Genomic DNA, 26,282 nt, shown 5'->3' with positions numbered 1-26,282 from the left:
TTTTAGAGGATCATACAGATGAAAGTAACAAGCGAACATGACCGTGTTGTACGACGGAAGCTTAAGCTGCCTAACTTAAAGTTGAACTTTATATGACGTGTGGACACGCGTTATCATTGATCAAAATTACTTCCTCCGTGAGCCACCCAGGTCGTTTACTTTCTGGTATTACATAGGAATGTCATTGTTAATGGTTTATCTGTGTTCGAGCAATTTGATAAAAATCTGATCTCGAACGTTGTCAAAGTCGATTATATGGAACATACGCCTGCCTAGTTTTCTCCTGCATTATGTGAGGACCCTCGTATGCCCGCAAACAGACGTCATTTCTTCATTAGTACATTCAACTAAGCATCACGCAATCATGGTCACGACCACGGCCTTTTCTGTTCCACTTAGCCAAGAGCGTTTTAATCGTAAACCCAACTGAAATGGTTTATGAGGCGTTTTCAGCGAGAGCTTTAAGATATTGTGTTATAATTTGTTAGTTATTGAATATTTTAATGGAGTTCTTAACTGATTTACATTAAAATGAAATCAAAATATCTTCTACAGCGATAGTTAAATATTTGGTAGTGCGTAACAAGAATGGTTCAAAAGTACTTATATCACATACTGCACCAAAAATGAGATATATTCTCATATTTGCAATCTGCGTTGCTTGAGTTCTTGCCGCGACCACAACGATCGTAGTCGCTATCTATATAGAACGCCCAGAAGATTTCAGGCGTGCTGAACGCTTAGTAGAATGCAACAATTCTGGTGCCCAGATGTCTACCTACGTGATCCTAAAACGGCATATTCAAATTTCAACCGGTTTAGATGATTTTAGTCTTTTTATATAGTTTCATAATATAAAAATAACGTAATTTTAGTTCATCTGAAAACTGAGTATCAATTTTCAAGCATCTTTTAGCGTTTTGACACTCCTCATTTTCAGTTCATACTAAGTGAGTTTTGCGATTTTCTCAATTGATCTAACAATAAAATGCCGACTAAAAATGTGCTGAAAGTAAAATCTACTTAGTAAAACACTCGCGCGCAATTGTGATAAGGCGTCAAAAATGGCGGACAAGTAATATCTTCTGTGAAATGGTTTACTACAGAGTGAACATACTTACCAATTTTTTAATACCTCCTGCTAACCTAGTATAATGAGAGTGGTAATGCCATTTAGTTTCAAATTTCCTGTTGTATAATTATCAATCTTATGTATATGACACAAACTTGAATATTTAGAATATTCAAGGGCATATGGTACTAATACAGAATTTAATCTAATACAACCCAATACAATAATGTTAACATCATGAGGTTTATTTACGATGTGTTGAAGACCATTTACATATTCCTGCGGTTTACTAACAAAGTAATTTCTATCACTCGCTCACAGAATGTTTGAAGTTCCATTTGTACTCCATTATCTAGTTTAAAGTTATGGAGGCGTCTGTCGAGCAATGTCTCCTATCTCTCGTAACGTGGAAAAAGATAACAATGGTGCATGCAGCAAATTTTAGCGTTAAAAATATGTTCCAACGTCAAGTGGCATTTCTAAAATTCTAAAATAGTATGCAATTATTGTTTATTCAACTGAATTTATTCTTGAACATATTTTTAAAAAACAAAAATGTTAAAACAGCTTAATGTTAGAATATTATATTTTCATCTGTTATATGGGCCTGATTGTTTTAGAAAATATACTAAAATAACAAAAAATTTTAATGGTATGGGTTATCAACAGTGTTTATTCTCCGACAATCATGAAATTGAGTGTACTCGTAATTTGTTTGCTTTTAAATTCGTTTTTCATCAATTGTAACACACTTTAAAATTAAGCCCTTGCATTAACGGTTTAGTTTAGTGTTTAGTGATAATTTACCGCTTTTATTCCTTTTGTTGTTATATTTAATCTCTATATTGCGAATTGTTTCTGTAGTAATGCTAATATTTTCAGTATTATCGTCAGTTTTTTTTTGAAATGTTGAGGAAATTTATTTTCTTTATCGGGCTGAGGTTGCCAAGTTTTCTGGGCTAGCGTCGCAGATGAAATGATTGAAATTTTACTCAAACCAACTCTTGGGTTTTATAGAAAGTGGCCATGCTGGTGGCAAAAATGGTATTTTTGCAATTCTATGGTACAAATCAAATAACAAGGTTTTACAATTAGTTTGGATGGTTTGGAATGGCAGTAATTTCTACATTTTGACATGAACAATTAAGTAATGTATAATAATTCGTAATATACGTTGGCTATAATTCGATCAAGAATGGGATAAAATTTTTGTAATGAAATAGGGTAGAGAGTAGTAGGTTTGCCTAAAACTTCTTCCAAGTGACTTGATAATATCGTTAATATTAGTATAATGCAAAGAATATAAATTGTAGAGAGTGCGAAAGATGGCAACACTCAGCAAGAATTGTCTCGACTACAACTGTCATGGTAATCATGCGAAGACTTAATTTCGGACCAGATATAACTGCAACAAAGCTGCTTCCTTCTGTAATTGGAAGTGGTCCAAAAGTACTTTCAAATAATGTATGCAATAAAATCGTCACCAACGGTTCTGTCCCGTTTTTGGTGAATACAGGAACTGCGAAGTTAAGGTACTTTCTAGCGGAAATATTTGATATTTTTTAGAGACAGTACTCATTTTTTTGTATGTTCATGTATGTATGTATAAACAACATCTGGCATGAGCGGTTTATTTTGGTAAAAAAGTAAAATGTGAATTAAGTAAATTGTTTTTTAACACAAATGAAATTATTGTGATATTTAGGTCTGCTACGTAACCTTAATATGGCTTTAAGGCCACCAGGATATACTAGGAAATGAGGAAGCAGACACCGTTGCCAAAAAAGAGGCAACGACTTAAACCAGAACCCTACTCTGGCTTCACGAGACGCCACATCAATAACGAACAGAACAAATTGCTAAAGAATCATAAGGCGTTTTACTAGAGAAACATTCCAACCCCAAGATAATCCAAAAGACTCATAACTATATCAGTTAAGAAGTCTGAAAAACTTCTCGTAATGAAACGACAATTTCCACCTTACGACGATGGGAATGGCAGATTATGCGAGTGAGCCATGGAAACATCAGAGCTCTACTAAAACTTAGGGGACATGAGAACCCTAGTAAAATAGCCTCCTTTGGGAGGAGTCTATGTACCCGGCAGAACAATAAGATGTAGAGCCCTGTACAAAATATCTTTTAGGTGCAGAGTAAAAATAAATCCAAAACCTAGAACAACCTACAATCTACTGCTGCCACCATTGGCTATAATCACAGCTATGGGGTATATATACTACAGGGTATACTAGTGACTCAGCTAAGAAAGTAGTTTCACTGTTTTCTTTGTGGCACTGTACCGAATTATACATAAAGATTTATTCTGAAGCATCAGAGGACAATTTTTCGAATTATAGCTGCCGGCGAATTTCTAGTATATGCTTGTACTGGTCCCGTCTCATGGTATCTTGTGCAATGAATATCTGACCCATTCTATCAGCTAAGATGACAATATAATAATAACTGGATCTTCAACTCTCTAAGAGGCAATCTGAATTCAACTGCTTACCAAAGAAGAATAGAATGAACTTTTGGCTAAGTTGAGGTTACTGTTCATGATCTCTTCTTTCACGGTATCGTTTATGGTGATTAGAATATCTGATAAGGCATCTTCTATGTGTCTAGGAAACATGATAAAATTTTTCTCAGATTTGTGAGTGTAAAAATCATATTCTCATATTCATTACTTATCATATTGAGTAATGAACCATTTCTACTAATTTAACGTGCTCTTTTTAAATGTATATTTGTTAATGTTATAATATACAATCTCATTTATGTTTCTTTATAGTGATTCACTTTCATTTATCTGGATCTTGGATTTTGTTGTTCAGTAGATAAAATAATTTTCTGTTTTACGTGAAATAGTTGCTGTTCCATTGCTAGGAATATACTAAGATGAATATATATTTGTTTATCTCTATCTCAGTAATTCTGTATAATATTTCATAATCAAGTGTATTCTCTACCATTTATTTCCATTCTGTCTGCTTCCTACTTCTTTTTTTTCATTAGTAATTTTAGGTACATAAACGATTATTTGAAATTGCTTCAGTTTTTGTTCATATCATAATGCGGAAAAATGCAAAAAATAAATCAATATAGATAAGAAACTAACCCTTATCACGCTTGTTTACCAATTTTGTATCGTGTTATGCAAATATTCATAAGCAGTAATTTGCATATTATTACCGCTGAGGTACCATTTATTAGGTATATATAAAAAGAGGTAGCTAGCTGAATATACTCCGGGAGCCAGGGGAAAATTTGGTTAATTATTTCCTTTCAAAGATAATTGGTGATATGCATCAGAGAGTTATGTAGTAAAGTCCAGTGAACGTGAGCTGCGGCTCAGTCATTTCCTCCCACCTGAAAATTTGTAAGCTGATTGTTAATATACTGCTGTAATATATAGAAACAATCAGCTAGCTGTGAGTCGAGGAAAACCTGGTCAACTGATGCAATAGATGCTTCCGCTTTACTCCTACGTAATAACTGACGGTTTTTCCACTGATATATAGTCAGCTGACTTATATATTTATTCACAGTTACTTATAAGCTATCCACCATAGAATTTTTATTTGAGAGGAAATCACTGAAATATAAATTGTTTTTTCATGGTATACACTATAGTATAGTAAGCTGATTATTTTGTTTGCTTGAGATATTGGGATAATTACAGTATCACACATTTTCACTTGACAGGAAATGACTAAATTTCTTTTTTTTCTCATCTCATCCCACCCACCGAGTCGCAACTGACGTTCACACATTATACAACTTTCTGATGTATTCTACCAATCTATATATTAAACAAATTGATGATTTCCATTCCGAGTCCGTTCAGGCGTTCTACCCAACCGATTTGCTTAATTTTTTTTTCAATTAAAGGTATTGATGCACAGATCAGCCATCAACCATCGTATTTCATCTAATTTTCACCATTCTCAAGTTATACATTTTCACATACACACGTTCTATCCTCAATATCTCAGATTCAATTCAAGATAGAGACTTCGTTTTGGTTTAAGAACACTCGCTGAAACACCTTCTCTCTTTTGAGTTTTTGAACACTTAAGTCAGTTCAGTTGGAGAGGAGCTAGGCGCAGACATTCAATGTGGAGTTATGGATTTTTGTAGATTTTTGGCAATTTTTCTACATTCAAAGATCTATATCTCAGGTTCTAATATAGCTACAGAGTTCGTTCTTTTCTCTTATAATGATTTCTGATACTTATTTAATGGATTCGATGCGAGCGAAGCCGTGGGTAAAAACTAGTTATCTCATAAGAGGAACTTGGTCGTGTATTTCTGTTGCTGGTTCCCGGACTAATATGCATTGTATTTAAATATCTGTTATTCCTGAGATGCCTCATTTGAAATAATAATGATCTGAAAATTTTCAGCTTCTATGTTTATTTTTTGTTGGAAAAAACCAGTTGGATTTTTAAAAATAACAATTATAATTTTGTCACTTAGTTTAATGTGTCATTGCCAATGACCGCAGCAAATATTCATAATAAATATGATAATCGAATTGAATTCGTTTAAATGAAGTCTTTTGAAACCGTTGAAATGCTCCGAAATTTTACTTATAGTCATAAAATTGTGACAAAATCGAGTTGTACACCTGACATTACATGAACAATAATGTTGTAATTTTTAAGATAGTTTTTTAGGTAACAAAAAAATTAATGTGTTTATTCAATTCCTAAAGACATTGCCATTTCTAGTTGTAACGAGCCGATTGACGTAGATACTAGATTTTTTTCATTATATAAGGTATAGCTACCATATAAATTCCGTTTCTATACGCCATTTTCAGATCGCACAAAACACAACGGATGGGGGGCGATGCACAGTTTTTGATTAGCTACAATGACGACAAGGATGATTTTCTTTGTCGGATAGTCACAGCGAATGAAACTTACGACACACCAGAAATTAACAACAAATGGAATGCAGGCACACTTCTTAAACGTAAGCAAATCTGGAAACCAGAAAATGCATGAGCTCCGTTTTTTGGGATAAAAAAATCATTTTACTGATTTGTTTCTTACCATCAGGCCAAACAATACAGAACAAGCGTCGAGAATTACTGTCAAAATGTTGTGTTGTTTTCCACGATATTGTCCGTCTACATGCATGACAAAAAACTCATACAGGTTATTGGCTGTGATGTGTCTGATCATCCTCCGTACAACTAGATCTCGTTACTAGCAACTTTCAAATAATTCTTTGGTGATCAACAATGGAACGAGCTGTTACCTCCATGTTACCACATGGAGGAAGAGAATAGGAAACGATATGTATACAAACCACCATTTTTGTAAGTTATAGACCAAGAGCTAGTAATGAGCATGAATTTTTGAGTTAATATAATAAAGTTAATATAATAGTATATATAGTAAAATTATTCTAAAACAAAAGTTATTTTAATGAAACAAAAGGGTTATCAAATAGCAAATTTGTTCGCCAAATTCTTCAAATATAAATGCAGTATGATTTTAAAACTGTTGCAAATGATTATGTAGAAAAATAAGTGTTCATTTTTCTGAACAATTGAATTATCTCTGTGTAACTAACATTACACGTAGATAACTTAAAGTAACAATTTTCCTAATGATATGCGTTTTATAATATACTTGAATCTCGTGACAACTTATTTTTTGAAAATCAAATTTCATGCTTATTGATAATTGCACCATTAAGCCATATCAAGATACTGAAACAGACAGACAGGTTGATCTTTATGTATCGTCTTTATACAGTCGTTGTATACTTATGATGTAAAATTAAGGATATTTCACATATCTTTAAAAGTTGTACGACCCTAACATACTAAAATATACAATGCGGTCCATATGTATGGAATATATTCAATTTTAGGGTTATTATATACTATGTGAAAGAAACCTCATGTAGATCGATTTTATTGAAAATTTACCTTCAGCAACCCCTCTGAATTATAAGCATCCCCTCGAAAATTTTAAATAAGAAATGGGGTCGTGTATTAACTTATGGGAAAAGGATTTTACTCCTCTGTTAAGCAATATAATGTTTTTTTTTCAAATTTGGTGCCATCATAACTGAGAAAATCAATTTTTAATATGTAAAATTTTAATAACGTCTTTATCACAAAACTTTACGTAGAATGAAGATAATAATGTCGCACAATATTTAGAAGGTATTTTTCAATGTACTTAACAATTTGATTAAATGTTCAAAATGACCACTATTTACTTCTTCATAATAACAGGGCGATTTTGGAATTCCCGTACAACATTCTGTATGACCTCAGGGGTTATTTTGTTAATTTCTCTTGTCATCCCAACTTTTAAATCAGCAATATCAGCTGGTTTATTGAAATATACTCTAGATTTTCAATAACCCCATAAGAAGTGATCGAGAGGAGTCAAATCGGGTGATTTAACCGCCCATTCGATTGTTCCATATCTTCGAATCCACCTATTGGGAAAAAACTCGTTTAAATAATTTTTAACTATACGTTCTCCGTCTTGTTGTTAGTGAATAGATCGATCCATCTCATTTGAAGTTAATAAAAAATCTAGATAAAACTCAGCATTAACTGTGCCCTCAAAAAATAAATAAGCGCCAATAATATTATTATTAATGATACCAGCCCAAACGTTCACTTTTTTTTAGGATATTGAGTGTGAGCCTCACACATCCAGTGGAGATTTTCTTTGCTCCAATGCTCCTGTACAGTTCTGTTTCTAAACCATTCCGTTTAAATAAAACGTCGCTTCATTAGAAAAAAACTTTTTGTTTATGAACTGCAAATCTGCGATAATTCTGTACATCATCAATTTACAGAAATCTTGTCTTATCAGGATCATCTTCATTTCACTCCTGAACCAACTGAACTTTGTTAGGGTAGTATTTTTCTTCAGGTTCTCGAGTTGTCTTATGCGCATTCTCCTCAATCACTTGAAGAACATGTGAATTTTTTTCATCAGTAAATTGAACATTTCTACCTGGTTTTTCAATATTTTTTACATGTCTAGTTTCACGAAACCGTTTTGTCAATTTTGCTAATTGTATACTGCTAATCGTGTTGATCAGGGTATTTATTATTGAAAATTTCACATACCTCCTGTTGAGTTTTTGTTTTATTACCACAACCAATCATAATTAAAATTCTTTGAGTCTCGGACAAGTGAGCAATAATTAAATTCACGCACAAATATTGTACTGACGTCTTTTAGTACTTTAAATACCTAAATGACAGCATCCTATTATATTCATATCAATGGTTTATTTGGCTTTTTGACCAATGTTTTAGTATCTTCGAAGATTTTTTTCCTGATCTTTAGCAGAACAGATACCAAAATACGTTATGTCTTAAATATATTTCAATAGATCAAACAATATTGTTAATTCAAAAGTTAGGATAACGGATTATGCGACATCATTATCTTCATTCTACGTAAAGTTTTGTGATACACATTAATAAAATTTTACTTCTAAAAAATTATCTTTCTCAGTTATTAGTGCACCAAATTAAAAAAAAAAACTTTATATTGCTTAACAGAGGAATAAAATCCCTTTCCAATAAGGTGCCACACAGTCCCCTTCCTTATTTGAAATTTTCCAGGGGATTCTTAATATTCAGAGGGATGATATTTTCATCCTGTAAATTGTCAATTTAGGAATAAAAATCGACCTATTCCAGACTTTTACCACATAGTTGAAAATAACGCTAAAATTAATTTATTCCATACATATGACCGCATAGTATATTATTCACAAATTCAATCTCTCGTATTTATTATTTTGACGTAGTATGATTGAATTATTTTTGTAATAAGTGAACACATTTGTGGCCAACAAATATTCTATTTATAATTAACTGAAATGAACAATATTCCAACCTTGTTCGATTTTATTAATAATGCTGAATTGAACTTCTATTCCACGTTTTAATTAGGACAGCAGACCAATCTAAATTAACGCGTCATACATATGAATTTTAAATACAACTTATTTTCTACATTTATGTAGCACAGGAAAATTTTCCGTTGAAAATAAAGTAGCCAGAACTTCTAGACTGTAGAGAGGGTGTTTGTAAAATCTACATTATTCATATATAATAAGTGATTCCCATGTATACCTAAGCTAGCACACATGCTAGGCTCCAGTAAACATATTCGGGGTTCACACGCGATGTAAATGTTGACCTATAGAAACTTTAACATCAGATAGATACGTGATCTAGTTGTGAAGGAGAAAGGACGAAGTAAATTATATGGCTTCAATCAAAGAGATTAATTTGTGTACTTCAAAAATAAAAGAAAATAAAAATAATTAGGTTATGATTTTTAATTTTTCTCAGTGCTTCCATACCATCAAAACAAAGAGTTTCTCAAGCAATAACCACCATTATATATTGACACTACTGTAACTGAATTCAACCCTGAATTGTTACATGTAAAATTGATATAGCATATTTTTTATTTTGACGACGCAATACCACGCATAATACGTAGCTATAAAAATATTTTCCGGCGTTTTCATCGCTATACGACGAAAATATTAGGAAATTATTATTACTGCCAACTTTCAGTTGATATTGTTGGATATTAATTATAATGAAATAGCAGATGCACAGTTTGAAAATATACCTCCAGATATAGTGCGAAAAGCATCTGATGCCGGTAATAATTTGCTACCAAAGACATCAAGACAATAATATGAAGCTTGCAATAGTTTTAAGTAATGAAGGAAGCAAGCAAGGTGAATTCTTGTTGTGAATACTCTTTGCTGATTTGAATACTCAAGAGAATTGAAACCATCAATGTTATGGTCCTAGTACTCGATGCTGAGGAGTACCATAATTATTATAATTTGAGCTGGTTTATAATAAAATAAAATGAAATTACGGGCACTTTTTAAATGGAAATCATACAAATATATTCGAAAACAGAAATGTGAAATTTTCACAATTTTCGGATCTGAAATTATATACTATTTTGGCTGTAGTAGATGTATTAATCTAAAATACCATGGGGGCTGGAAATTCATCAATGTTGCAGAGTCCTATATCAATAAATATTTGACTAACATTAGGAGAATACCAAAGAGTGGAGTAGAATCGAATCAGCATACAGTTCCACTAGAACTTGGATACAACAATATTGTGGAAACTTGTAGGTTCCTCCATGAACTTCGACCTCGGCTAAAATTTTAATCAAGGAAAATGTGTTGGAGCGAAATTACCTTGCAGAAGTTACTTTCCAAAAACATGAGTCTTGAACACGTAAAAACAGCTCATTCGTAGAAAAAGTGATGTATATGACGTATTTTTTTTATTTGCGCTTGTGGAGAAAATGTAATTTTTCTCATTTTTGTACAATATTCCATTTCTGATTTTTTGACCGTTCCGATCAAAGCGTTTACCTAAAAACTACGCTTTATGCGTTGCTAGCGCCATACGGCTATTTTAACGATCTACACGGTCAAAAATATATTTTTGCTTCTATTGATTCTAAATGATATTAGTATATAAAAAAAAACTCTTAAATGTGTTATTTGAGCATATTTATTAAAATGAAATAACAAAAACATTTTTAGTCATCGAAAATATTTTCTTCTTCGCTGCTTGAAGAATCTTCATTTTCATTTGGCTTCTCGGCTACAATTAAACTAACGGTTTCGGGTAAAAAGGAACCCAATTTTTTTTTAATTTTTCTCATGCTGGTAAGAAGGGGATCTGAACGTAGAAGCAACCGATTATAAATATCCCTATTGCAGTTTTTCCTGGAAAATTTTCGAGCAAAATCTTGACGGTATGTTCTAAAATGTTTGTTTCGCGCTTCCGCAACCTCTTCAGAAAGCTGTCCAATGGGCAGCAATGCGTCTTTTATTATTTTTGCACCATGAATAAGTATTTTGTGCATGGTTGGCGTCATTGGGTGCCAAGGGTATAAACTCACATACAATCGAGCAGTACCCATTGCGTAATGGTCATATTTGTCTGTGTCGATTTTATACCCACTTGAAAAAATTTTCTACTCGTGTTGCCATCATTTGTGTTGCCAAAATTTGATTTTGGCATATCAACCAGTAACCCTGTTTCCCTGCGAAATCTAGCTTGGATTTCTAGTTTCTTTTCCTTTTCTAGACATTTTTCAGCTTAAGATTTTCTTTCGCGGTACTTTTTTACTGGCAATTTATATGCTAAGTGAAGAATGCTTTCAAAAAAACAAATCCTTGCATGTAAAACTGACAACCCAAACTCTGTAGTCTCAGGACTAACTTCTTTTCGAACATCCAAGTTATTAAATTCCTTGGATGTCGCTCCATATAAATAGCATTTGCATGTAGATTTAGTGCCAGTGGCCGCGTTGCAAACTTTGCCGTCTACCATTAACATGATGAAGACGTGCTTAACCAAAAACTTTTGTCCATTTAAGTCAACTTCTGTTGGGTTTAGTGACTGCGCAGATTTTTTTACGTACTCAATTTCTTCTAGCGTAACATCGACACTTTCTTTCTGAAATCGGAATCTTATAGGTCTGCAGTACCTTGGATGGTGTTGGATTTTCCCAGAGTACATTTTCATCGTTTTTTCCACCAATCAATTTCAGAGGTACAAAACAGCTTTGAAACACATTTGAATACGAATCGGAATCATTTTCAAATTTTTGTTTGTATTGGTATTGTTGGGAGCCGTCACAACCCCATTTACAAATAATTTTTAGTTTGTCCCTCTCTTCTTCTTTTATGCTAATTAGGATTTCTGCCAGGTACATAGATAAGCGCTTAATGGTCAGATCAATTAAAGGCTGTAAATTACACTCGACACATGTAGCTGTTACTCTAATTTCTTCCGAAGGTGGATAACACATTTGTTGCCTTTTGTAAAAGGGAATAACATGGAAAAAACTTTTTGTTGGTGACTCTAATGCTTTCGTATTGTCGACGAGTTAAGTCTGCATCAACAAACATAGCTAAAGCCTTTGTTACAGTAAGTGACTCTACCTCATTAGTTTTAGAGTCACAAAATGCTTTTTTGTACTTAGTTGCACGTTTTGGAGTAGTGCAGGTAATTTGCTTTAATATTTCTGAAGCGTCTCTCTGTCCAGATTTTCTCAATTCAGTCTGAGCAACATGAACAATAACTTCCTTATCTAATGTCGACCGAATCTCCTCGGTTTTTCTTCTTTTGGTGCGCTCACTAGATTCTCCAAATGACTTGAGCGGTCGGCCTGGTCGGCTTTGCCCAGCTACAGGAATTTGAATGGTTCCTTCTAGCCACGTCCGGTTGTACTTGATAAAAACATCCTCCTTTTTGTGGGATTTCAACCACCTTTGTTTCACTTGTGTTTTAAAATAAGCAAAAGTGCGCTTGAAGTTATTAATTTGCTCTTCAGTATAACCTTTACCTAACAAAAGTTGCTCTTTCAAACCATTAAGTTTTTTTTCCAAATTAGGTAAATTCAATCTCTGCATCCATTCAAATATTTTCGGGTGATAACACTTACCCCCCAAAGAACTAGGTGAAACTTAAACAAAAACATATAATTTAAAACTGCACCAACATCTTAATAGTGTTTTTTACAGATATTTTCACACGGCTTAGAAAACCAATTTTTTAACAACAAATGTATGAAAACATCCCTAAGGTTTTTATATTTGTTTAATTTTTACTAAAAACACGCAAAAATGTCTTCAAACACTTAGTCTATATAATAAATATCCTAAATATTAGTTTTAAGCTTTTAAAAAAGTAAATTCTTCCTAAACACATCGAGCATATAAACACAAAATTATTGCAAGAAAGTAATAAAGATCTTATAAAAAATAATATTAATAGTACTTATCCGCGCTTTTCCGCGGCAAATTTTTTGATTTGCCAATTCTTAAAGCTAACATATATAATATTAAGCAAAAATAAAAACAAAAAAAATGATGTAATATGCATAACTTCTTAAAAATCGAACCCTTACCATGAAACTAAAATAAAAATATTTGATTTTCATCAAAACTTGTAAGTATTTACCTGCAATATCCAAATCCATCACTACTTTTTCAATATTAAAAGTCCAAACAAAAATATTTACTATCTACTTCAACCAGCGGTTTAGCATTTTGCAAAATGGACTTATGGCCGCTCAGATTGTTTAAATACCCGTATGTGCAGCGCTCTGAGGGATAGTTTAACATGAAACGGAGGATCAGAACCTAACTTTTCCAAATTATTCACATGTTTTCATTATTATAAAGGTAAAATGATTTAAGATTCACACCTCATATTTAATTACTGACGATGATGATGAAGAAATTATCAACATTGTCGACACATCGCAAAAACAACAAGTTATTCGTCCTAGAGCAAATGTTTAAATTGTCCCATTCATTATTTTAAATTGTTGTGCTTATATCGGAAACATTTCTTTGTATTGTTTCACAAGGTTAACCAAAAGTACTACTTCATTGTCAGATAAATAGCAACTGCAAATTGTTCTTTGTTTTTTTTTGTTTAAACCATAATTTAATATCGAGTTTTACCTTAGGTTGTGAAATTTACCAGCTGTTTTCAGCTTATTTCAGTTTTGTGCGTATATGTCAACCAACATGGCAATCGGCATTAGCTATAATCGTATTGTTGTCCACAGTGTTGGTGGGATTTGACCGATGCGTATAGTTAATTGGAGCATTTATGTTTTTTGATTGATGTGTTTTTGACACAATATCAACATTACATCCACGTAAAATCAACACGAGTGTTTTAAGAGTACTGGGGTGAGCAATATTTCTTTATTAAATACAAAACGGAACCTATATGTGTCGTATGCGAATACATTGTGGAGTTCTGCTAATGCAAACCTACACTTCTATAATGTTATAAACATTTAGAAATATTAGATTGAAAAAGTACTCTCGGAGTATATTAAACAATAATAAATATAAGTTTGTGATCACTAAAATCATTAAGAAGAATTCAAAAATATTGACTCTTCCTTCCTTATTCATATTTGAATACGTTTGCCTAATTGGTAAGCAAGCTTCTCAAATCTTTGAAAATCCATTACTCAGCTATTTACTTAGAAACGCGGAGCACGATCTTTATCTACCTTTACCACGTTCAGTATTAATTAAGGGGTTAATACTTAATAATACAAAAAAATGCACAATCATTTGCCAATTGAAATCAAATCTATAACATCTTTTCCTGCATGTCGCAATAATTTGAAGGCATAATTACTGGAAAGTGCCTTCTACTCTTTGAAAATTATAATTATATCCAATTCGGAGCATGCTAGGCACTGGTTTAATGCTGTTCAATTCTTAATACAAATTATTACCTATTTTAGGATTGCTCTATAGTTAGTTTCATTAGCTGGTTTAATTTTGGAAATATATACATGTAATGTGTTTCATATACATAGAAAAATTTACACAGGCACATTTTCAAAAGTAATTTTGTTATTTATCCTAGTTTTCTTGTATATACTTTATATTTAGATTTTATTCTATTTGATTTATTTATTTGTATATTTTTCTTAGTTTCTACAAGCTTTTGTCTACAAATTGTGAAGAGTTTTTTGGCAATAAAGTACTTCTCTCTTCCTCTATATCTCCCTTTTCTAGTTTCAAACAAGCTGTAAGAAGGGTAGCTTATGTAGCAATAATAATCAACACACCAAGTCGTTGCTTCGCCAGCTTCCGTAAAGTCCCGATATAGATCCCTGCGATTCTTGGTTCTTTTACAAATTGAAAATACTTCACAAAAATCACCAAAATCATCATAATTTTAACCATTGTACTCACTCCTTCATGGAATTGATACATCGCTGGTGAATAGTTATTTGAGGTCACAGATTCAATAGTGATGAAAGAGCATTCAAAATATCTGGAAGATTCTCTCTAGCCTTTCTGTAGTTGTTTATATAACTAATATATTCTCCACTCATAACAAATATTCTCTTTTTCCAGTAGGAACTTGTATGCTTGAAAATCAGTTTTGCATTTCCTTTAGATTTCAACCTCAATCTCCTTGAGAGCGATTTGTTATCTGAGCGTCATTTATTTTATCCAAAGTAATCTGTAGTTCATACAAAAAAAAAAAAATGAAATTAACACAAATATAAACTGATTGAAAAAATTGAAAAACCTAAGTGATAAATTCTAGGTAATATTTTTTATTCATTAATATCAATCTAACTTTGATAATTTTAGATAATTCAATCCCATCAGTTGAATATTAATTCTGATTTTCTGTTTAATCTACTAATTGCTACCACATATTATATATGTGCCAGTCCTACCTTATTATAAATTCAAAGAGAAGACTTGTCTCTATGAGTGAAAGAGAAGTTGGGGAGTAGGAATAAAAAGATAATATTTGCTTTTCTTTCAAAAATATTTTCCTATTACGATAGGATTTTCTTTCCCAAAACTTTTGAAACTTCTCCATTCAGGGACGCTTTTCTCGAATATATTGAATAGATTTAGTCCATAGTCACTTCAAAATGATGTTGAACACGATTGCAGTTAATTAAAATTGCATGATTCACCGCATTTTCTAATGCAAAATTTTTACATCTCTTGAAATATTTTGAATAACGCTTAGATCCAGTACTATTGAAACTAAAGTAAGCATTTTTTCAATAATATTCCAAATATTTTGATTTGGTAAACGTTCTATTTCAGTGAAGATACATTTCTTATTATAAGTGACCGAGTGGGGTAACGATTTCAAAAAGAGGAAACTTTTTGCAGCTTCCCTATTCATTGAAACACTATAATCGCGTTAAAATGATGTTAAACACGATTGCAATCAAATAATTCTCCACATTTTATGATGAAAAACTTTTATATCTCTTGAAATATTTTGAAAAAGACTGATTTCATAGAAACGTTGAGATCCAGTACTGTTGAAACTGAAGTATGCATTTCTTTCAATAATATTCCAAACATTTTTATTTGGTCAACGTCTTCTCTTCAGTTGGTCTATTTCATTGTAGATACCTTTGATAACAAAGTGTATGCGTGGGGTAACGATTTCAAAAAGTTGAAATTCTTTTATACTTCCCATTAAGGGAAACTTTTCTCGTTAGGTCAATGTCGTCGCCACACTCTTAAACATTAATTGTGCCCTTTAAGACAGAATTGGGATTCATTGGTTAACAATATGTAATTCCAATCCGCTATTGTCGAAGAAAAGTGCAAAATTCAAACTGACATCTGGTGTTCTCGCAGAAGCGGCGGTACTGTAGCTCTAGTTTGAGAATTTGTCTCCTAACTGTTCACTCTCTTATATTTACTTTCTTCTCAAAATACTAGAAAGAAGAAAGCTGTTACCTCTGGCTGTTGTAGTTCTGCCTTGTCCTGAAGCAAGTCTTCTCGTGTGTAAACCATTCTTTTCGTACCGCCGCTGGCATAGTCGTTGCATATTCGAGAGACTTACATACCGTTTCGCACTGACCGCGCCCTTTTTCTGAAGCTGCCACAATTCGTGCCGGAATAACAGAATTTATACTCATTGCAATACAATGACAGTGACAATACTATACAAACAATTTGCAACAGACAGATAAAAGACAGAAAGAAATGGGGTGATAATGGTTTCAGGAATTTAGACGAGGGCCAAAGACAAGAGGATTTTGTTTATTCAAGGAACCAGTTAGGAAACTGAACCGAACAAAAAAACAAAAAAATTCAATTTCAAAAATAACTATTGGGTCATTCTCATTTTATGCTCTTTTATGCTGTTTTATGTTCTTTCCCGTTCGAGTCCTTTTAGTTACGCTATTTCCCACTCAAGTCTAATAGTGTCCGGTTCTTATGAGGAGACAGCTTTTTTTAACGTTTTCGCCAAAAGTTTCAGAGCATTTATGAAGACACTTTAAAGAATGAATCAATTTTGGGACCTTGGATTGAATATTTTTACTCTCCCTATTAGTATATATGATATTAATCTCCTTCTTGTATTACACCGTGTGTTTGTTCTATTTTGTTTGAATTCAATAAAGTTTTAATCTTCATTGCGTTCAATTATTCATTCCAGTAAGTTATGAATGCTTCAATTACCAACAAATTATCATTTAATTTTCTTTTTGTACTCCTTTTTCAGATAAGCAGCATTTTCATTTTCCGAAACATAAATTTGCTCTTTATTATCGATACTACTCAATTTATAATATTGTTTGATTGCTATACTATAAAATAACAGGCCATGAAATGCTTTAATTCTAACTTTAGCCATGATATTCAAATACACTACCAATCCAACAATTTTATTCAAAATTCATGAAATAAATGATTGAATGGTTGAAATTTTCATAATTAGTTTTATATCTGAATGAAAAATGTAAAGAATTTCGTAAACTGGGTGTGACATTATAAGTTGTGTTAGTTTCTGTTTTTCGTTTGAATATATATCATAAATTATTATATAGTATAAAATTACAGAATAAAACGAAGCATGCTCAATCTCATGTGACTATTTTAAGAAAGTATGAACATGGTCTATGGTACTCAATGGAGTATCTCTTCATAGATGATTTCTTGGATTCATGGATATTTCTTTTTTACGTTTTCCTGACATATTTATGTCGGTCACACCTTTACCGTTCTTGATTCTGGTATTATTTGAAGTGTTCCAAGAATCCTAGTCTTTTCGATCTTGATTTTTCCAATTTCTTGTGCATTGTACAGGTTTTTTATATGCTGGTTTATCATTTTCCTCCATATGTATCCCTCCTTTTACCTCCTAATATTCTTCTAAATAATTTCCTCTCCCATACATCTAATTTGTTCTCTATCCATTATCCACGTTTCGCTTGCATGAAATAGTATCGGTATGATGACTGATGAATTCTACTCCATGATTTTTCTTTGTTTCATGCGTTTTGGGATGAATCATTTTTATGTACTTTGATTTCTCCTCGTTTACTCTTACGTTCGGTACTTCTGTCATTTCTTTTTAAATTCTTTTTCACTTGTTGATAAAATTACGACATCATCTGCATAGGCTAGCAACTTTGTTGTTATGTTTTTAGTGTTCCCGTGGTGTTTATTCCGCTTCTTCATACTGTCACGAACTCATCTTCTCCCTGGAGTTGGTCCTGCTTTGTAGATTCCTGCAAATCAGCGGTTCCGATTTTGATAAAATACCCGGTTGATCTATGTTTTTATAGCAAGCGGTTTATTTACATTGTTTCTTTTAAATCGTTTTTGGGAAGTTTAATTCATTTATTTGTTTAGTGTCTTTATTTTTCTAGAACTCTTGGGACATGAGGATGGCGTTCTCTACGAAATGTTTAACTACATGTATCAAATGCGACGCTCTTTGACGTTGTCTTCAGTTCGGGACGTGATAACGTCGAAACTAGTCAGTAGTTATACCCTCTCCTTCTAATTGTGAGCCATTGGGGATGTTAATATCGACAAAAAGGTCTATTTACACTCTCTTCAGAGGAGTTGTAATTCAATATTCGTCGAGGGATTAGCCAGGAAAGTAGTTGTTTTCCCCTTTGGAGAATGACGGAATACATTTTCGAAATTATTTCAGAGGCGAATAGTAGAAATCCTTCATTTATCTGTTGTTTTCTGTTTAATTTTTTTTCCTGTTTGAGTGTTTTAGAGTATCATTTTCATGAGCTTCATCAGTTTTATTGGTTTTCCGGTCCTTAAAATGATGAATAAATGAATTGTAGTCCTAGTGCTGGTCACATGGTCAAAATTATATTTAAATTATTGAGGTATAATATTTGCTTTTATATTACTTTAATTAAGACTCGCATAGATTGAGTAGCCTTCAGTTGAAGTCTTATACCACTTCTTCAATTTTCCATTCAATAGCTCTACTTGATTTTCTACTTTTCACACGAATATGACAATTTTGTTCATTAAAGTATCGATTAATCCAAACTATAACTGGAATTCAAATATTATTGGATTGGATAGGAAATTGATGTGACCGTCGGTAATACAGTACTCTGGATTGGAACTTCAATACTAGAATGCCAGATGATGTTGACAAAGCTGGATTTTGAGTTTTTTTGACAAATAATTAGTTTATTTTTCGTGAATTTTTTTTTATTTTTTATTAAATATATCCTATGTTACTTCTAATGCCGCCAAGAATATGTGTACAAAGTTTCGTGATGATCGGTTAAGTAGTTTAAGTAGTGAAATCGTAACAAAAAACTTTATAACATTAATAGAATTGCTATTAACAATTTGCTTATTGTATATTTTACAGATTACAAATAAAAGGGGTTGTGAGATAAAAAATTTTTTGGAGATATTGTTACGAACTTGTCCCCGACATGAAGTCGGCCTTGTTCGGTTATAATGGAATTTTAAATTCAGCGAAGGCGCGGCACGTTTGATATACCGCGGAATTCGTTTGATGTTTGTTTTTATCATAGCAGGCGATTTGTTCACATTGTTTCTTTTGAACTAATTTCTAGGAAGGTCTATTTATTCATTTGTTTTGTTTCTTTATTTTCTAAAATTTTCGAAAACTTCGCTTTGGATATATAAACGAGTTTGTTTAGAGGCTGTTAGTTTATATTTAAAAATCATAGAGAAGTAACCGAATAATTTAAAGAAATTATATAAGTGGGTAAAGTATCAGTGATAAGTTGATCATTACATGATTTAGTTAAGTGTATTGTAGAGTTTTTAAATAAATTAAGTGATAAAAGACAATGTTCTCCATACGAACAGAAATAGTGTAAATAAATAAGAAAAATTTTACATTATCAATTTTGTTTATTGGGGAATCATAAGGTTAAACAGCTCATATCAATGTGTTGAATAAAATTTGATTATCCTTTTTTATGCTATTGAATTTTTTGAGGACAATAGTAAATTTCACTCGTTTCCACATTTCAAGATTTGGTTCCTGCTATTTCTTATCTCCTCTTTTGTGCACTTGTTTCTGGATTAGGATTTCTAATTTCTTTCATACCGTTATGTTTTCTTATTAATTTACACTTTGGCCTAATGGTTGGGATAAATTTAAACACTCGGTCAATGTTTTCCCTTCCCATTTATTTGAATACTGAAATACTATTCAACTGATTTATATTTGAGACGCAATTTTCAGTAACAACTAACTTATATGGCTATTTTTTTATTTTCTTCGATTTCTCAGAATTAATCACTCATTTGCCAAGACCTGTGATTCCGTTCCGGAATTTTCTGGTCGTTTTATTGATGATGAGCTGGATTGTGAGTATAATCTAATAAGTATTGTACGTGTTTCTGTTGAATACTGCTTTTAATTGATACTAATGAGATTTAATACATTTATTGTTACTTACGTTTCGAAGAAGTTGTAGTGATATTATTTTAAGAATTACTTTGATTTTCTCTATGGTTTTTGTTTCACCTACAAAAATAAGTAATTAGATCATATGCTGCTATCATTGGCGATTCAAATTGAATAAATTCTATAAATTCAATAATTCCAATGTTTCTCAATCATAATATAGTGTATATTCGCAAACATTTGAAAAATCAATTGTATATAACAAGTGCACTACTATACTCCATGTTTCTATAAATTATTTTGATTGGGAAACTATTGACGACGAAATGTAAAGCCAGTGCGCATTATTTCTAGCCAGTCTAGCAATTACGTACTAATTTATTATGTTATAGCAAATAGTGCACACACGATAATTTTCAAATCAATTTAATTAAATATTGTAGTCAGTTGGAAGTGAATATTTTGGCATACAATTAATGGTTTTTTGCTCCTGATCTCCTTTATTAAGTTACTTTACGTTCTGATTATTCAAATAGAAATGAATGTCATTTTTACGAATACACGAAGTAATTTATTTTGAAATTTCAATTCAGCTCTCGACTTAATTAATTTTCACCGCTTTACATGAAGCTCATTATTTTAGGCAAGAAATGCATTTCTCATCTAAAATCTAGTTACCTCTATTTTCCTCTTGTATGTATGTATGTATTGATTTGGGATCTCATATACACTGCGACCCAAAGGGTCTATTGTGTACCCCTTTCTTGCTGTGATACTGGAGAACAGCTGATCCATTAATACTCCTTTTAAAAAGCGTAGAATGTGGGATAGCTTTAATTGTCAGAGACCTTCGTCTTCTATTTCATATGCTCCCAGGTGTAATGCTTTGAAGTTCCTTAGTGTTTCACACTTCGAATGTGGATAGAGGTTTTGTCCTCTGTGCAACAAAACCTTCACGCCGCACTATCTGCTACGTCAAGCGTCTTCAGGTGTTTTGTTGAGGCGCCCCGATAGAACTGTTAGTATTCATAGATTGTTTTCACCTAAATTGATACATTCAGCAGATCTACTCTGGTTGTAGGTTGTCCCAATAATTGATTTTGCTCCCACCTACCTTCTTTTCCAGTGCTACTTCCATTGTTCTGTAGAAGGGTTCGTGTCTCATGAACCCCCTGATGCTTTACAATGACAAATTTTTTAGTTTGGTCGACAGATACACTATTTGAAAAGGAATTTGTTGATTTTAGAATTTTTGAGAGGTCTAGTTTTTGTGTAGAAAGAATAAATTTCTTCAGCATATTTGAAAAACAACATTCCTTTCCTATATTGTGTGCAATAACCGTATCAAGGAATATTATCAGAATAAAATTAGAAAATAAGTCACGTTTTTTGGCCAGTTGTAAAATACATTCTGTGAGATGGTTTATCTTGGCGAAAAAACCTAGGATCAGCAAGTGCGATACGGTAACAACATAATGATGAAAGTTTCGACTTGAAAGGGTTCATTCAGTTTAAATGAAGCCCACGATGAGGATAAGACTGAACAAGATAGATACCAAAATTACTATAGATCACCATAAAAATGAGCGAATGGAAGTAGCCTGCTAATAAACTTTTAGAGAAAAACAGTTTAAAGCAAGCGCTAAAGAAATTTGTCGCGTAAAGTTTGGAGTAATGCATGACACACGCTAAACCACACCCAAAAGTTCTACAAATCGTTAACATGAAAAGTATCCCATCATAACCTCTATGACTAGCAGCACAACAATTTGGAAAGGACGATAAACTGCGAGGGCCCGTCACTGAATAATAGATCTCGCAATTTTTTTTTGGTAGAAACGCTCTTGTGTGGATCCATATAATAGATTTTTTTTGTATTTCAAACATAAATAGATGAAATTGATTCTAAACACTGAAAAGTCTGTTTGCAATTTTGCATTTCCCAATAACTGCTTGCACTCATTCCACACCTGTGTATTATCAGGTAAACAGCATAAAGTATTATATGAATTCCACTGTCTCTGGACCGGTGAGAGTATGCTAAAATTATAACTGCTTTTTGGAACTTGTGGACATATTTTCTCCAGCCACTTATTAAAAGGAGAAGTAAATACAGCTGAACAAAAAGACAACCTATTTGTCACAGTGATAATGTGGTATGTCAAACATTTTAACATGTTGATTAATATCATTTTATGTTACTGTTGCCATGCCAAGTATAGAATTAATGGGTTTAATAACATGTCACGAATGGGAATAGATTGTATGGATTATTATTTCCGAATAACAACTTTAGAGAGTTTATTAAGTGTTAATCTTTATCCAGGAAAATTTCTTTTCCAGTAATTAAAATGGGAAACGCTTTAAAAAATATTTTCCATTGTAGTGTAATCATATATATGATATATTCTTTCGCAATTTTCAGTTTGTTTTTTGAACCATGATTTTTAAATTTTAACCTGCTATTTGACCACAAGCTCTTAAGATTAAAAGTTTAAAATGACCCCATATTATATTGTCAAGTTGACAGAGACTTCTTTTGAATCCACATATACAGGTGTTTTTGCACAACACGTAATTCATTTATAAGTATCCATCAAGTGGCAACATTTGACAGACGCAGATTTAGGAAAAAATTGTTGGAAAGTGAAGATGACCAAGGCAATAATTCACAAGCTACCGATACCCAGAGTATCAGAAATAAAAGTTAAATCAGCGAAGTGGCGTAAATATTGATATAATTGGCTTTCTGAATGATGATGACAATATTAGAAGAGTATAGGCAGAGAATTTTATAAAAACGTTATTCTGTTCTCAGTTTATATTTCAAAAATCGCGATTAGGTTTAAACATTATAATTATCCACATTTTTATTTAACTTTTCATTCTACCCTTGTTAGTTTCATAAGACATAAAATTCTTTTAGAGTAAAATAAAGTTTTTTCTAAAAATTGAATTTTTCATCATTCACTTCTCTGATGAAATTGAATCCACCAACAACAAGATTATAAGCCGCATTCAAGAACTACTGATCTATCGAATCTATTTTTCATTTGAAATCACATTTAGTTGTAAGCTTCAATAAATGATTTGTTTTACATCAATCTTTGGGAGGTTATCGAAATAAAGGTAAATCCATTAAACATACTGACAACAATGTAAAATTGCAAAGTTCCCAGTTAGACTTGAACTTGCGATCATTGCATGGCGCCCGTCAACGCATTTTTGTTATCGCTGAATAAAAAAATTCATATATGAAATTATAATTAATTCAAATATTAGTATTTACAGTAGAAAAAATCAAATCAAGCCAATACTAATAATATAATAACTTTTTTTTCAAAGTTTCCAGTTTCTTGTGGAAAATTATGTATGAAACTAGTAGGATTAGGTTTCGAAAAATTAAATCTAATAAAATAGAGATTTTTTCTATAAAATGAGAATAATTATATATTGGCCTAAAGCAAATCCAAATTAATTAGTCCAAGTTTAAATTAAGTGAGGTTTGCACTTTTAATGTTTAATAATTGCATAATTTTTTTTCTCAACGTGAACTTCCCAGACGCGACTTAACGTCACCACACAACCGCGACAACACTACGCGGACGAATTAAATTAACTTTGTCAGCAATCCAATAACGGTTTCCCACATCATTTGTGAACTAATCACAAGGTGGTGACACGCAGCGATGAGTTCAGTTATACGTAAACCTCTCACTAAAAATATATCGACTTGCCAATGTTTGTAAATTTTTTAAGCACAACTTTTTAAACAGGATTAATAAAAGCTTTAGTGGAACAACATTATCTGATTTGAGAAAATATTGTCGACATGTTCTGGAAATAATTTACCGACATTATATTTGACATAAAGATTTGATTTGATGAGAACCTACTATATTTCAAAATGAAATATCTGTTTCAGTTTGGTTTGTAAATAGAAGAGCTTTTTGATACAAAAATTATTATTAATAAAATGCCGTCTACTTGTTGCGAAGATAATCAATTGTAATCTAACGCATTGAGCTTAAAAAATCAAATTTATTTTTTTATTGTAAAAGTAAAAACATTCTGAACAAGTATGATTTGATCCCCTTAACCCATTGGAAACAAGTAAAAAAGTCGCGCACTCATAGTGTCCATGAAAAATGAAACAAGAAAAATATCCATAATTTCATTTATTTAATAATTTTGTACTCACGATTTCTCGACAATTCCCTAATAATTAGTTTATGCAATGAATTGACATCCATTGAATCCAATTGTCATCTATTGTCATTTGATGTTTCAGGACAATTGCATCAATGGGATAACATTTTGGTTAATTTAATTAATTTCTTCAGGACGGATAGAAGTACAGACGGACAGGGCTAAATCTCAAAAACTAAATACTAGAATCTGATCTGTTTCAGCAATCGTTTCAACTATCCAGGTTGACATTGTACACACAGAGTGAGTCATGAGTAACATATTTCTATCATGTGTAAAGCCTCTCAGATCATTCGATTTTTTAAATTTATTTATGATGCAGTGTTGCAATTTTGTCGATGTATTAACAATCATGTTATCATGGAAATATCGATCCCAGTTAATATTTTCGGTTATAAATGTCCAATTAGTACGTCCTCACTTTTTGATGGTTCTTCAAGGGGAGAGGTCCCTTTGGACTCTACATAATATTTTACGAATTTGCTTGCCATCGCAAACGTTGTTGTTCAAGGGATGTATTTTCCTACGTACAACTGGCAGTAAAACAACGAAATAACATAGCAAACAACAATTAGTTGATTTATTTTATTTGTCATTATTTATTTTTACATTTCCAGTATCCGTAATTCAATATGGCAATTAACAATTCGGCAACAAAAATGTGTGGTTTCTGCTACGTTTCATTTCAGAAATCTACTTCAAAATATTTCTGTTTTATTGTAATTATTGTTCATTTTAAGTTCTTTTTATGGATCTTTGCTACATAATTTAAATTTTTGTTTTGAATTTGTTGCTCGTTATGTTTATTTGTTTTTTGTTGGGTTCTTTTTGTCATTGTAATTCGATATAGTTTATCATTTTAGTTAAAATACTAGAAATGTATAACATTTGTTTAAATGTATTTCTTATTATGTGATATGTCATTGGGGTTGTTCTATTTTTAGTAAGATATTATGGTTCACTGAAAATTTAATGAAAGTGCGACACTTTGTTGCATATTTCTAGTATTAACTTATACCAATCGTATGCTTCGTGTACTGCATCATGAAAAAATTTGATATATATGCATAAAAACAATAACCAATTAAGATTTATGCTCAATTTTACAATCACAATCACTCTGTAAACTAGTAAGGAAGGGGAAGTGACAATTTTCAGTAGCCCCATGATATCCATGTAGAAGTATGTGGAGTTCCTCATTACTCATCCTTTATAGTAAGCCTGTAAATAGCACTCGTCAAATGAGAAAGCTACGTTTGAGAATTATCAACTATAAGAAAAATCGCTTGTAGAAAAACGGACGAAGAAATGCAAAAAAAACATTTAAAATGAGACTGATGATCAGCAGGTGTACAATTCCCAGAAGAGGGTGAACTTATCAAGGCCCAATGAAAGTCTAGCCCAAGGGCGTAGTTATATTTAAGAACAATGATTAAACTTCATCTTAGTATATTTGGTTTTTTGTCGATTCTAACAGAATTTCCTGAATCAATTTCGATAAAATGTTCTACCTCCGTACTATAACTTAACAAACGAAAAAACAATTATCAAAGTCGATCTATAATTGGAGGAGTTATAGCACAAAATGTGTGCAAAATAAACATACGGTTGCATTGAGAGGCTCTTCCTTTTCCGATGTCTGTTACACAGTTGTTTAGACGCTTATTAGCCACGCTACTAACATAAATACTCTACGTATATCTGGCCTATATTATATAAATTCCTGGCATGTTGAGTTTCGAACAAAAT

At 32.1% G+C, this 26,282-nt stretch overlaps 1 protein-coding gene across 4 annotated transcripts in view; it reads right to left on the bottom strand.

Moving 5' to 3' along the window:
• LOC130441257 (RNA-binding protein Musashi homolog 2) overlaps positions 1 to 26,282 on the bottom strand; it is a 453,235-nt gene that overhangs the window by 331,921 nt on the left and 95,032 nt on the right. Inside the window, exon 2 of one of the 4 annotated variants that reach the window (XM_056774881.1) lies at positions 20,377 to 20,444. The exons of the other annotated variants lie outside the window; for them this stretch is intronic. The gene's annotated coding sequence lies outside the window, so the exon portion shown is untranslated. The remainder of the gene's footprint in view (positions 1 to 20,376; positions 20,445 to 26,282) is intronic. 4 annotated transcript variants of the gene reach the window in all.

Source organism: Diorhabda sublineata, chromosome 1, assembly GCF_026230105.1.
Source record: "Diorhabda sublineata isolate icDioSubl1.1 chromosome 1, icDioSubl1.1, whole genome shotgun sequence".
Classification (NCBI taxonomy): Eukaryota; Metazoa; Arthropoda; class Insecta; order Coleoptera; family Chrysomelidae; genus Diorhabda; species Diorhabda sublineata.
The sequence above is the reverse complement of the archived record's forward strand: the minus strand, read 5'-3'. Positions and strand labels throughout refer to the sequence as shown.